The following is a 14727-nucleotide window of genomic DNA, read 5'->3' as shown; positions in this document are numbered from 1 at the left end:
AGAAATAACTATAATATAACATTTTGCATCACTCATGATTTGTTAGGTAATCAACTTTGACTAAAGACTCTATTTTCTCTTTTTTCTTATTAACAGTAATATCCCTTTTTCTCATTATAACCCGGAGAGGACACACTCTCCGATAAATATCTCCTCTCCTGCCTTACTATATCTATAACCAAAGGGTCAGAAGAAATTCATCAGCACGTAAAGATTTCAATGAATCGCTTTATTCTGCTTGGAAGTTCATGTCCAAAACTCTAAAACAGAGGCATTACACATTGACTTGGACAAACTCATTCTATCCCGGCATCCACACTCCTGAATTTAATGGTTTGCAATTCACTTGATTGTTTGTGGAAAATTTCCTTGCTGAATATTAATGATGAAAAACTTGAAGTTTTAAAAATCTAACTGTTGCATTAACATATGTTTAACAATAAACGTTTGTCTGATATCTCTAATAAAGATAAAATATCTGAACTCATCGTCTATTTTTCTCATGTTCTGCTCATTTGAAATTCCCTGATCGTTTTTTTCCCATTTTTCAATATGGATATTAACACTGACAATTAGTTTTACATTTAACATAACTATCAATGGACATTAACCACAAGTTAAATCCATCATAATTATCTAAAAATATGCAAATGGTTAGGACTGGAAACTTAGTGTTCTGTATCTTTTTTTACCAGTTGAATGTTTTTGGCTTTTATTGTATATACAATCCCAGGTGTTTGACCACCAGATCTGTGTTGTACTGTTACTATAGGTAAATTTCCAAAATATATTCTCGGAATAAAAGATCCAATTGACTTTTGATTCCTTTAAGCTTAAGTCAGGGTAGCTAAGAATATGAATGCATTCATGCGGCAGTAATTTCATAAGTAGGGTACTGTCCAAATATGACTGACACATACAATATAAGTAGCCAATTTTATTTTACTGTTTCCCTTTATAGCTGGTAAACCTCTACGGCTCTCTTTGTCCCAGATGAGGATAAACTTGCCAGGGCTTTCCAAAATAAATATTTATATTTGAGGGAGAGATTAGCAATCGAAAATAAAGTTAGTTAATTTGTTTTCTTAAATTGTGCATGCTAACAGTGAAAAAAATATTGAAACTAAACGGTGAATTGAGAAAAAAATAAAAATAAATAAATAAATATTGAAACTTATATAGAAATATGTTATATCAGTCTTATAGATTTTATCTAAACGGTTTGCATCACTTAAAATGCATGTCAGTAGTGCTATGTTAATATATATCTATTTATAATATAAAATAAAAATATAATATTAAGTTATATATATCTACATTGATATTTTGTTTGGAATGTTCATTTTTTGGTCTCTGGTACTTAAAAGTAAAACAAAGTCACTATAGGACAATTTTGCTAGTTCTCCTATGGAAACACGAACAGTAATTTATATTTTCACAAAGATACCCGAAGGAACATAGTGCAAATACATTGTCATAGACTAGAAAACTCATCCAGAATTGTAAATGGATAGCCTGGGCTTAATTACTAAAACATGACGTGAGCCATGTGTACTTGCTACACAACTTTTATTAATGTTGCAGCCTTATATAATGGTTGACAATCTTTTTCTTCTGCTTGTTTTTAATCATCTTGGGTGCGTACATATTTATATAGACTAACATAACCGACTTAAAAACATAATACATTGTTTGGTGTATATCATAAAAAACTTTGTCTGAGAATTTTAACCTAAGTATTACTTTATGGAAACAAGTTGGTGCAATCAACCTAAATATTTTCATGGTCTCAAGGACATTTATTTTATTCCATATGAATTTGCAAAATTGGACTATTTTTTAAACCTTTCTATGCCGTGGCATATTGTGGCTTAGGCCAACTAGGCATACAACAGCAGGTCCAGGGGGTGGCAGCCGCCCTACTGCATAACAGCCAATTGCCCCAGGGCAATAAGGGTCCCTGTGGCGCCACTTCTAAATCAAGAGATCAACTGCCAACATATGACATGATATCCTGGTGCTCAGAAGAAGGATGCTGGCACATTAGGGGCAGTTGGTGGAGCTGCCCTGGGTTAGGCCTAGGGAAGTGCTGAAGATTCAGTTTTGCAATTAAAATTCAGCTGTTTGTGAAAAAAGATGCAGCTTGAGTGGTCAGCTTAGTGACTGAAAAAGTTTCATAGTAGTCACCAAATTACGGTTCAAAATGGCATGGCTGTATACCAAGATAGCTCCCTTGTGCAAAAGAGAACAAAAAGAAAAGGACCTGCTTACTTTATCATCAAAATTTATACAAACACAACTTTAAACCTCTGTTTAAGATGGTTTGGCCGTGAATGCTACCTTCTGTTCCTCTATGTGTTATTTAGCATGGTGACATTTAATTGAACAGGGGACCCGTGGTCACAGATTTCCCAACCACAAAAATAAGTGCTTACTTATTTCCATAACTCTAAGAAAAAAAAATAGAGATGAGGCATTTGTGCTCCAGAAAGGTGGAAAGTGAAAAACACTGTCCATCACTAAATTAAAGATTACTTTATAAGCCCTATTATAATCCATTGTCAATCTATATGTTTGGCCCAGGAAAGTGATTTATTGGGAAAAAAATAAACAGAATCCAAATAAAAAATAAACATAGGAAAATATCTAGTAGCTTTCATGGGCCTAGAAAGGTACCAACTGCACCTCATTGTTGAGGCTCCTGAAAGATAAAGCATTTGTTTGGGATTGGTGGTTCTTTTAAGCAGGGGAGGTCCGTCTCCGGAGTGCCCTTGGGTTGGTGGGCAAGCTACTGAGTGTTCTTAATTGCGCTAGAATCGGTAACCCAGAGCTGCTATTAACACCAAATAAATATGTTATTACCTTTTATCAAGGTTTATCTTTTCATTAATACCTATCTCCATTGTTTTAGCAAAACCAGCATTTGCACCATTTCTTTTTATTTATTGATGTATAAAGTACATTTAGTAAGAAGCACTAAGTCAGAAATACACAACTGGTTTGGCAATTGGCATCATAAATGATTACATTATTCTGATGATGACAAATTCAAGAACAAATATAAAACTTTGAAGACATAAAAAGACACGTGGCCACCCTATCATTTATTACAAAATGACATTGTGTTGTTTGGAATCAAATTCAAAAAGTATTTAATCAAAGCCAGGCAGTGAAATCTTAGCCCAAAATGGTCAGTGCATAAATGATCTCAATTTATTGGATATCTAATAGATGTTAATAGGAGGAAAGTGTACCTATCTGCCAGAAAGACTGCTGCCAGAACGGCTGAGGCTTCTGATCCTGAAGTGGATGAAGTGAGTTGGCTAAAAACACAAAGACATGGCACACAAGCCAATCTCTCCTCTTGCTTTTGTGGAAATTGCCTCTTGTGCCAGCTACTCGTCCTTACTTTTCCTTTTATGTAAATATTTCCTTTGAGTTTCTTTTTTGTAACTTTTAAACTTTTTGCAGCATACTTTTTAAAGTCCATATAAAACACCGCTTGCAAAATCCAGTTATATTCTTGCTTCCCTTCTGGATAGTTTTGATTTTCTTTTCTTTTGTTATTATACAAAAGACTATACCGGTTTAAATCTGTAATAATTTAGAATGATATAGAATTTATATATCAATAGAAGGGGTGGAATCTCAGTTTTCTGTCTTTTCTTTGCCAAGTTTCCATCAGTAGAAGGGGTGAAATTTCACTTGTCTGTCTATTCCCTCTGTAAAAACCTTGGAATTTGGAGCATTAAGTGTTTGAGATAATATGCATTATCAACAGTCAACTCAGATTGTGTAATATGTTATTACAAAGTTATAGAATGATTTCATTGTGCAGCAGATCATTGTCGTTTTCCCTTTAAGATAGTTATGGCAATTTGCATCCTAAAATTTCTTCTAGGAATCTTTTAGAGAATTCAGTTCATTAATACATGTTCATTAATATATGAGTGGCTTGTGAGTCATTGTAAATACCTGTATTACTAAGTAAGTTGAGCTAACCTGCACCTTGTAAATCCCCAAATTAAAAAAAAAACATTTTTAAAAGAAGGTTTCCAGGATACCAAGGGGTGGACGGGTAATCATCCTTGTCTCCAACCCCATATGAAGACGTCAGAGGCTTTTAAATTGTCCTGGAAGGGGCATAGAGAAATTACACGCCTCCTTATTTAAAATAGGGTATATTATTCACAATTCAGTCAAGATAAACATTTTCCAAGTGAAGGAAAGTACAACGTTGACATTGGTAGCCAATCCCATGGAGTGACGTAACCTCAAGTTGTTCTTCTGCATGTAAGCTATACGGAATACAGTGTTGGAGACCCATCAGACCTTCAAGGGGTTAAGTGCTTTTGTAATGTTACATATTATTTGTAATGTCTAAGTTCAAAAAGTTCAGGGCATTCGTTGGAAAAAAAAAGTCAATCTGTCAATCGCTAAAAAGTGGTATTGTATAATCATATGAGATCAGTGAATAAAACCAGGGAACATTAATCAAACAAATTGCAGAGTATCCAAAGCCACAACAATGCATACATTGAAATGTTTCAGGAGGCAGCATATTCCTTTACTGACATTTCTTTTCTATTGAATTGAAAGTTGCACTTCTCAGAACCAGCCAAGTCATTGGAACGAGTGAACATGTGTTTCTTGTTTTTGCCTTTAGGGAATATCTGCCAAGAAAATGGTCCTTGCCAATCTTTCTTATGCGCATTACAACAAGTAAATATTATCTTACTTTGAACTCTTTCCATATTTGTCACATAAAAATGCTGCCAATAGCCGCTCCGTTATGTGAATCAGACTGAATTTATTTATTTACTGCGCTCTAAGTTTTGTTTATATTCTTGATTTCTCCAAATTTTTTCTCCATCTTACCAGTTGGTAAAGAAACTCCTTTTGGTGACAAAACTGCTTTAATATTACAATTTACAATTACAATGACAATTTGTAGACAGAACAATTTATTAATGCACAAGCTATTATAACTCTGACCTAAGCCTCCATCTGCTACCCCACTCTCATCTGCCAGTTTGCATTTAGTAGAATGGTTTGCTCTGTAGTCCAAACATTGTTGGTTTTACCCAAACTTCTGGATTAAGATACATCACAATTGTGTCATCCTAGATCTTAAGCCAGAAGTCCTTCCAAGCAATACTAAAAAACCCTTTTATGTTACTTGACATTTCCTCTGTTAGCCAGCCTGCCGTTATGCTAACAAAAGTCATTCTCGGATGGCATTAATTTAAGGTGTAATACACAATACAGATCATTTCAGGACCACATTATTGTAATATATGCCGGAACTAAAAATACACATCAGAAAGTGACATGTTTTGTCAATGTATGCCTACAAATGATATATATTTTAATAAAGACAAGATATGAGAAGGGATCTATTAACCAAACCCTATGTGATAATTCTTGGATTAATATTCAACAGTTTTGAACTCTGGTATTGACTAAGTTAAACTTGACTGTAACTCCCCTGGTCTGTCTTGTTGGTGGTGAAATCAGGAGCACCTGCTCATTGTTCTTCATCCACACCTATCTGTAAGGATGAGATGAGTGATTGTCTGCAGTTTGTCCCTGGTACGCATCCTAGCACAGATCACTCTTCTGCCGCTCCCTAAGTGACAACTCAAAACCCAAGAGTTCAAGTGAGGTTATGAGATGGTAATGTAGATCTCCCTGAGCTCCAGTTAACAATTATTGGCCGATTAATCAAGCACACTCACTCGTCCAATGAAGAAGAGTAGTCACAGAAGTTTGGTAATACATTTCAAGCTTTACTTACGCGTTTCACTTACTCATAGAGTAAGCTTTTTTTGGCGACATGCATAAGATGATAACAATCGGGATTGTGTCATCCAAAATGTAAAGCCTGGCAATTTATATCATTTTAACGCAAGCATATTTTCATGAAATAATCGCTTATGTCTGGTTTTAGAGTCAGTTCTACAGATTATTAATTTTTAAGTCATAAAATGAAATACCCGTTTTTTTTCTCATTCAGTATAATCCTTTTGCTTCCACAGGGAGCTACTATGTTTGAACACCTGAGAATTAATGATGTGATTTTTACCATATGTGAAAGTATATGATTGCATTCCATGGGGTTTATTGGAATTAACCAGTGAACATAAAAGGCTCATTTTATTAGTCCAAGTGTGGTAAATTTACAATATTGCCTGCTTTAGAAAATGCCATTAGATTTTATTCTTATATCAATCATAAGTCAAATGAAACTAAAAATATTTAGGAGGTAAAATCCTTTAATTACTCTACTTTTTCCTATCAATACTTATATGGAGTCATAGTTAAGGAGGGTGAAAAAGGCACAAATCCATCAAGACCTTTCTTAAAGGGGTACTATACACATATTTCATGATAAATAAATGGATAAGCCCATTATTCATGGTCTTCAGTGCACTCAAGTAAGCGTCATCTGTCTTATTTTACTCCTCCCCTGCTACCTCTACTAAAAGTAGGGAGCATACCTTGGCATATTTCTGTGTATGGGCAAGCATGCATGTGTATGTATGTATGTGTATATGGGCAGACGTTTATATGGACAGTGCATATGTGTATGTATGGGCAGGCGTGTGTAATGGCAGTGTATTTGTGTATTTAAGGGTAGTGCATTTGTGTGTGTAAAGGCGATGTATGTGTGTATGGGCAGGTGTGTGTAAGGGCAGTGTATGTGTATATGTGTGTGTAAGAACAGTGCATATTTGTATGTATGGGGAGGCTTGTGTAAGGGCAGTCCATGTGTAAATGTGTGTATATTAGCAGGCGAGTGTAAAGGCAGTGTTTATGGGCAATTCATATATGTATGTGTATGGGAATGTGTGTCTTAGGGCAATATATGTGTATATATATGGGCAGTACGTAGGTGTGTGTGAGGTCATTGTATGTGTTTATATGTGTGTGCAGGCAAGCGCGTGTGGGCAATCTATGTGTATATGACTGTAAGCAAGTGTGTGTAAGGGCAGTGTATGTGTGTGGGCAGGCGTGAGTAAGTCAGGTACACGTGTATATATATGGGTGTGAAGCTGTAGCCTTACAACCAGATGGACAGGACAGGGTGGACAGCGGTACATGTGGATGGGGTGCAAAGTTTTATTCTGCCCCTGACAACCGTAACTCTGGTTACACCACTGTATACACTAAAAAACACACAGTGTTGAGATACACAACTGATAATGGTTTATTTAAGCATGTGGATTTGTGGTATTTTACAAAGTCAGGTAATTGTAAATTCAAAATGTAAGAAATGGACATCATCAAAAGTGTTCCATAACTGGATAAAGAGCACCTTATAAGTCCCAAGACCTAGATGGTCATGAGGACTACGAGATGTGTGGAATAAGAGAAAAGAAGGCAGACACAATGCTCAGAATAAAATAGCTTAAAAGTGGTTATAGGAAAACATGAAAGCGCCATATGAATTTAGGATAGACCATTGGAATTATGCCTCAAATTGATAGAATGTGACAGACTTCATAGAACAACATGAGGATGATCATAATAATTGTCTTAAATGTTAGAAAAAAGAAAATTTTTCATTAGGTATTAATGATAACTTCAAAGGAGATGTTGATTTAATGAAATGATGAAATCTTGAAATGTTGTTTCCAGAGTTAGATATTACCTTCATATATACTGTCTTACAAGGAAATCGGTCAAGCCAATCTTTTCAGTGCTGAGAAAATAAGTATGATTAACATAGACATCACTTACTACTCCCAGTGGAAAATACAAGCAAGCGTATTGTGCCAGCTGTGTTGGCTGAAAATCCTAAAGAACTGTATGGAATATATTATAAATTGAACTATTTTAGTATGAGACATAGATATGGACTTCTAATTGCATAACATGTTTGGTTTATCAGGACATGATTATTGGGAAGATCCAAACATAAATGGTTTACTCTCTCTGACGTCTGTAAAAAAGAATTTCCTTAAATCGACGGAGAGCCAAGAAGTTTCTGGGAATATGACCATACTTTTCTCTCTTCATTCTTCTCTCCATTGTACTATGGCATTTTAAGTAAAATCAGTTTTGTGTATAATACTTTCTTTCAAAGAACAAGCATTTAATGTAATTTCCCAGAGGTTGGGTTCTGTTGCAAATGTCAGCCAATTCAACTTTTTTTTTGTTTCAAATTCCAATAATGTTTCCAAGTGTAGTTACTAAATCATGAGTCAAAGAGAATCTGAGAAGTGTGCTGCATGGAATGATAATGTCACATATGCACGATGGACAACGTTACTGGTAATGACTGGTAACAAGTGGTGAAAAAGTAATCCTACTGCCATTGTGTGTAACCTCAGGAGGGCCAGGAAGAGGTTAATCTAAAATACAAAAACGCTCAAAAGGGGAAATGATCACAGCATTGATGACCGGAATCATGATCACTAGTTATGGATTGCTAGTCATGAGTGTCTGGACTACCATTACATTAATTTCCAGTAAGAATGTGAAAATATACCCTAATAACATAGTTATAAGCTGTGTTTTTTTACAATATTAGTACATTTTAATATTTATAACGTTTTTTTAGATCAATTATTTATAATATATTAACTTTAATTATTAAAATTTAAAAAATATTTATAATTCATTGTATTTATTGTGTGTATTAGAAGCAAATATACACTAGTTGACACACAATCCAAAATATAGTAGTATTATATGAATAGGATTTGCTTTGTCCTGGACATTCAACAGTATGACTTCATTTTTCCAAATTACTTACTTCACTGAGCAGGTCAAAGAAAAACGTATATAGAAATATAAATTAAATATTAACTGTGTTTGAAAACACGGCTTGTTCTTCAACACTTTCATGGGAACAGCCTTCAGCCTCATAGACCACAAACATAATTCACCCAGAGAAGTAGTAGTGCGGTCCTATTAAATATTAAAATAATTAAAACACATCATTTCACTCTGAGCTGTAATTGTGCAAGAAAACCCAGAGCTTTCGTTTGGATTGATGCAATGGTTCATAAAAATTTTTATTTTCCATAAACTTCAGAAATACTTAAATCAAAATAGCAACCTTCTGGCAGGTTGCTGACTCATTCAATATGGTTAATTGGAATATATTTTAAGTGCAAAGTCTCAACAGGCTTACACAAATAAATATGGAACAGAGGTCTATCCAGTCATTAGGTTATTACAATCTTTAACATTTTACATGTTTCAGGTTTCAGTCTTAAACATTTCTGCTGCAAGCCGTAAATATATCAAGTTTATGAAAAGCATTCTTTCCGCTGTCTGTGAACGTATTCATACTCAATGAAATGACTGTAAAGTTTTGCTATAAATTGAATACCTGATTAGATTTTTATATGGATAAAGTTTTCCATGCTTAGCCACTTGTTAATATCACAACTGCACCAAAAGTCTCTTGCTGCTAAATCCAAAGGTCAACACGTACTACATTTTCCAGAGGACCGCCGTCTGCCCAGCCGCAGCGTAATATCTGATATGTAGTGACCAAACTGCGTTGGACATTACAAAGAACCATCTATGTGGCACGCTTGACAAGACTGGGTAGGCTTTTTCACTTAGCAGTCAAGCCAACCTTGGTCTTAATGCAAAATGGCAGCCTTTTGATTTTTTGCTTTATAACTTACCCACATTTCTTTGCTGCACCAAAACTCTCATTCTTACACGTTCCTCAGTGTATTCTAGACGTGTATTTGTCACATCTCCCCTGTTATGATACATTTCTAGAATGAATAAGGAGGCCCACATGTGTGCCGGGATATTTGTGGTAGGCGATGTGCATTTTTTGCAAGAATTTCAGTGGAGCAGAAAGGGGTATTTTCTGTACCTTTGTTTGGATGTTGATGGGACCACTGGGTTCAAAATGCACTCACTGGCTGTGGATAAAAGCTCACACACTTGCACGAATCCAACTCTTTATTTATTAAGTGTTACATCCAAGTGTCATTTTTCCCAGGACAGACATGAGGAGATGTCTAAACCTACGTACTGTAGGCTAGATTAAACACATACAAGAAAGAGCCATCTGTAAAAAAGGTAATCCCGCTATAAATTTACGTTGTAGATTGAAACCTTAACACTATTCTCACTATACCAGGCGTGCTGACCACTGAATATAAGATTAACACCTCTGGGTTCAAAGCGGATCTTGGCTTGTTGACAGCCATATTGTTTTATATAAAAAAAACACTATTTTATCACTCCATGGCAGGAAGATGCCCAATGGGCCGGTGGCCTGTAGGGCCACATACTTACTGAAACATTCAGGTCCTGCAGTGAGTGCCTGCTTACTGGATATGTGTGGCTATATGCTCTATAAGAACATGATGGCGGCCCTATGTATGTTATTCGGCACCTGCTGGCCTTAAAGTGCTTAGACTTCTTAGTCATTCCCAGTCTGGCCCTGGTACACAGGGTAGTTATATGTGGCAAATCTGCTATGGTATACTATTAAACCAGTTACACATGGCATATTTAATGTTTAAAGTTGCCTAAAACAATTGTAGCTGGAATAGCTTGGATTTATGTAGGTATACATTTCTTCATAATTAATATGCATTAAACTAAATGGAATAATGCTTTAATCACATTAGAAATTATAAAGATAAAATCAATAGCATATGACTGTCCATGAAAAAATGAATTCCTTAATCCTATTTTAGGGTTAGGAACAAAGATGGATAAGTGGATGGACGGACCTATCAATAATGTAATATATACAATAAATGAGTACATACAATGATATAAATAAAAAAATACAATTTGTATACCTTCATGTCTGGTAGCATAGGATCGGTATCTGGGAGACTTCTTGTCTAGAAAGAAGTTTGGATCCTGGAATAAAAATTCCAGCAGATCCCAAATATAACATTATGTAACCTTCAGACTTCTAAGTAGCCATCATGGTGCTAGACTCTACACATTTCAGCGTTTTAATAGAAAACACTTCACTCCCTTCTAAATTACTAAACAAATATTACGTCTCACAAATACAGCCAATTTTGAACTCTTTAGATTTTTAATTAAATTATATTTAATGAAAGAAAATTATTTTTCTGGAGAAAAAAAAAAAGTACATAATGATTTTTCCCCTTGAAATAAATTGTACATCTTTATTTAAGTGTTCGTAGTATGGTTACATGAGGGGAGGAAATATGTCAGCCTGCCAAAATCTACATTATGTCAGCTGCCATACTCTATAAACACATTACACACACTTTAAACAAATAATCCTTGGTAAGGTAATCGTAGGTGCTGGACTATATGCTTAACAGAAAGTGTCAGTAAAACTGAACGAGATAATTTTAATTTTTAACATTTTGGTTCAATACGACTTACAAGTCTGTAGACTTAAAATGAAAAACTTAAAAAAGAAAGTCAAAAATCAAAATCAAATAAGAAATTAACATTATCCAGTTGTTTATTCAGGGTTAACTGCTGTGCGGTATGAGCTCATAACTTCATAAACCATGATCTAATTCTAAAAGCGAACTTAAAAACAGATATTGTGACAGGTGTAACAGTTTAAAGATCTGCCACAAAAAAAAAATGTTAATGTTAATATCTGATTTGATAAAAATAGGAATATGCCCAATATGCAGGCTAGTTAGAAAAAGAAAGATATAGGCTCCCGAGAGTTATTAATAACAATTTGTCACGCATGGCCTCTATATTTTATTTGGATGGCTCTAGAGAACAGAGAACCTCCATTGTAACTGGCCCAATGAGTGCACCATCAGGTTCTACGGCATTATGGTTGACCCCAAGCCAAGGCAAGAATATGCTAATGTAAACCAGACTAGGCACTGGACTAAATCAGAACACTATATTTTAGGGACACAAAGGGGCAGGGCTTTAAAGAAGAATGAGCAAACTTTACCAGACCCATGTGTGATCATGCGCTACTATTTTAGAGAGAAATAATAATATATCATGTATGTGATAATCAGCTAAATATGCTTGTGAATGCATGTGTATGATGTTTTCTGGGTTATTCAAAGACCTATAACATTTTTTCCACTACCTTTATCATTATTAACCCATATGGTTTTATTCAGTATATATGCGTTATTAATACAGTTTCTAAAAATGTAAGAGGGTATTATCAAAATATTTAGATTATTATATAAATATATATATATATAATACTGTCATAAAAATACTTTATAGCATTATATCTAAGTTGACAAGATTTTTGTTAAATATACACATATACATTTATTGCCAAATTGTAATTAATTGCCTTCAGACTGTATAGAAAACATTGTGAGGATGATTTCTCAGACACAGTGAAAAGTGGAAACAAATGTTAAATAATAATCATCTACATCCTTTCCAGTTTTCCCCGTCAGCAGTTGCATACATCAGCAATATGTCTTCAAAGGTTCAATGTTTTATTGGGGCATAAAAACCACTGAATCAAATTTCCTTAGGACTTATGACCTTACTCATAGGTCTATGCACTTATAAATTTAATTTTACAAAGTTGATTTTAGCTTAAAGTAAAACTGCATGACACATGTAGAGAAGCCGCAAGCAACAGGATCACTTAATACTACGAGGGGGGAGGGTTGTGTGATCCAGCGAGGGCAGCCATTGGGCGGTTTTATGCAATTTTTATATAAAATCTAGTTTAAAGGAAAACTCCAGCTGTCGTATGCACTTTAAACCACATGGATTGATAAGTGTCACCTTTAACCCCTAAAGGGTCTGGCTACATTTTCCCAGTGGGAGGCCTGACCAATTTTCATAGTTTTCCTATAATTAAATTTAGGTTACAAACAGCTTACATTTTACCTGGGGAAACCTATGTATATTTGTTTCAGGGCAAGTAAAGATATTTCTAGATATATTTCTTAGGGAAAACCATGCAAATATGTAATCTTTCCCTCCATTTTCCCTAAAAAATATCAGACCAAATAGTTTAAATAACATAAAGTAAATAATTATCTTAAAAAGTCCCCAACCTTTTAGTAAATTTCTTATAGACATGTGCAAATGGGCCAAAAACGATTCGGACACATTTTGTGATTCGTTTTTGGACCATTCATTGTCGGGCAACAAATTACGTTTCCTGCCCATTCACTTTGGATGAAAAACATTCTGCCGACCACTTCCGCATCTTCTCCTTCCTCTTCTATCTTTTACCGTCTGCCTTCTCTCATCTATTCCATCTTCAATATGTTATCTTCATATTTCTTTCTTTGTCCGCATCTCCATAGACATAAACCAATGGGAACTTCCAATGGGCGTAGAGGATTGTTCAACTTAGGGAAATATGAAGGTGCTTCCGGTGACGTCCTCTCCCTCAACTGACGTTATATCCATGGAGATACGGATGAAGAAAGAAGATTGAAGATAGCAGATTAAAGACAGAAGAGCGATGAGGAAGAAAAAGATGCAGAAGTGGTCAGCAAAAGCCAAAGTGGTTGTGGAGCGTGACACAGTGAAGGAGAATAAGAGTGTGAGAGAGTGTGAGTGAACGTAAGTAAATGTAGGCCTAAGTATTTCAGAGCTTTTTGCTTAATTTTCCTCCGATTGGTGTGGGCGGGGGGGTCTGTCCTCCTTTTTGTGGCTTAGCCACATTTATCAATATTTTGTACAAGTCTGAATGCACAAGTCTAATTTATAATATGAATCATTGGGCTTTAGCCCAGACCTCTTTTGGAATCAAGGAATACCCTGGGTATAAGAAGTTAGCACATGCTCAGTCCATGGTGTGAGCATGATGTATGTAACAGCAACCACTGCTATTGTACATTCACACACCACGCATACAGTGTAATCTTTGTCCCCAAACATCTTAACAATGCCATCATTTTGCCCAAACAGCTTAACAGTACCATCGTTGTGCCCAAACAGCTTAACAGTGACACTTTGTCCCCACCCCAACCAGATTTACAGTGCCAACTTTGTGCCCAAACCGTTTGTCCCTAAAATCTGTACCCAAACAGCTTCACAGTGCCATCTCTGTGTCCAAACAACTTAACAGTGCCATGTCTGTGCCCAAACAGCTTGCCTCTGACATATTTGTCCCCAAACAGCTTAACAGGGCCATGTATGTGTCCAAACAGCTTGTATATGAGATATTTGTCCCCAAACAGCTTAACAATGCCATATTTATCCCCAGACAGCTTGTCTCTGACATATTTGTCCCAAACAGCTTAGCAGTGCTATATTTGTGCCCAAACAACCTAACAGTGCTATATTTATGCCCAAACAGTTTAACAGTGTCCTCTTTATGTCCAAACAGCTTAACAATGCCATAATTTTGCCCAAACAGCTTGTTTCTAAAATATTTGTGCCAACCAGCTTAACAGTGCCATATTTGTCCCCAAGCAGCTTATCTCTGACATCTTTGTCATCAGTGCCATCATGTGCCCAAACATCTTAACAATGCCAACTTTGTGCCCAAACAGCTTGTTTCTAAAATCGTTGTGCCTAAACAGCTTAACATTACCATATTGTGCTCAAACAGCTTAACAGTGCCATCTTTTGTCCCCAAACATCTTGCCGCTGCCATATTTGTCCCCAAACAGCTTCCCAGTGCCATTGTTGTCCTCAAACAGCTTCCTAGTGCCATATTTGTCCCCAGACAGATTGTCCCCAAACAAGTTACAATGTCAACCTTGTCAAACACTTATACACTCTAATGTACATACAGCCATCCATGCATACTCCCTTCCCTTCCCTTAACCTGACATTGAA

The sequence above is a fragment of the Spea bombifrons genome, chromosome 5 (genome assembly GCF_027358695.1).
Source record: "Spea bombifrons isolate aSpeBom1 chromosome 5, aSpeBom1.2.pri, whole genome shotgun sequence".
In the NCBI taxonomy this organism is placed as follows: domain Eukaryota; kingdom Metazoa; phylum Chordata; class Amphibia; order Anura; family Pelobatidae; genus Spea; species Spea bombifrons.
The sequence above is the reverse complement of the archived record's forward strand: the minus strand, read 5'-3'. Positions refer to the sequence as shown.